Below are 1234 nucleotides of genomic sequence, written 5' to 3' on the forward strand. Positions count from 1 at the left end.
GGGGGGGTTGAGAGAGAGGCAGTGCAGGGGCCTCAGTAGAAAAAGTATGAAGCAACACAATCAAATAATAAATAAGAATACAAACAAACTGCTGTTGAGGGGTGTTGCTGCGTCTTGGTAGTAAGAGCTGCTGCTGCTGCAGCAGCAGCAGGAGCTGCTGCAGGAGCTGCTGCTGCAGAACTATGTTGCTGCTGCTGTCGGTGCCTAGAGAAGAGAAAGCAAATGGTAAATATAAATACGCTGTATAGAAGAAACGAAGACAAACTGAAATAAATTATAATGAAATATATATAAACAAAAAGAAACACAAAACACCACCAAACAACTCCGTGCAACAACACAAACAAAGCACCCTGGCCCCTCATCTTAGCGGCTCAATCGTATATGTTTCAGCAGCAGCAGCAGCAGCAGCAGCAGCAGCAGCAGCAGCAACAGCAGCAGCAGCAGCGGCAGCAGCAGAAGCAAGAACAAAAGACCGCAGCAACAGCACGAAAACAGAGCGTTTCTTCTCTATAATTAATAAAAAATAAATTTAATAAAGTATTTACTTTTATTTATTATTTTTTATTTATTTTATTGCAACAAAAGAACAACCATCTGCTGCTGTTTCTGCTGCAGCTGGGGTGTACGTACACACACCCCGCTGCGCACCTCTTCTGTATGAAGGTATGGATTTTTGTTTTTCTTTGTATACACACAAAGCGAAATAAACTGAAAATATATTTATTTTTGTCTATATATTTTTAATTGTTCTTTTCTTTTGTCTTTTATACACAAAACATACACAGAAACACCACCATATATGCATGCAGCAGCAGACACACAAAGCCAGTGGGCCTGCTGCTGCACCGACATGAATATCTTTTTCTCTTCTTTTTATAAAAAAAAAAAATAAAGCTTTCACTCTATCTTCTCCATTCTCCTTGTGCGAGAGAAACTTTGTACTACGGCTTCTGCTGCTGGTGTTGCTGCTGCTGCTGCTGCTGCTGCTGCTGCTGCTCAGAAGAAAACCTATGCAGCAGCTGCTGCTGCAGCAGATCCTTCTGCTGCTGCTTCAGCTGTTCTAGGGACAAAGACACTCCCTAGAGTATCTATAAGCCTACAACAAAGCTACACATCCACGCTGCTGCAGAAACAGCAGCAACAACTGCAGCAACAGCAGCAGCAACAGCAGTTGCTGCAGTCGCTTGAGGTGTACAGCAGGTTAGCTGCTACAGCAGTTAGTGTTCCCCTC

Source organism: Eimeria mitis, genomic scaffold (genome assembly GCF_000499745.2).
Source record: "Eimeria mitis Houghton genomic scaffold, Emh_scaff1946, whole genome shotgun sequence".
Lineage (NCBI taxonomy): Eukaryota > Apicomplexa > Conoidasida > Eucoccidiorida > Eimeriidae > Eimeria > Eimeria mitis.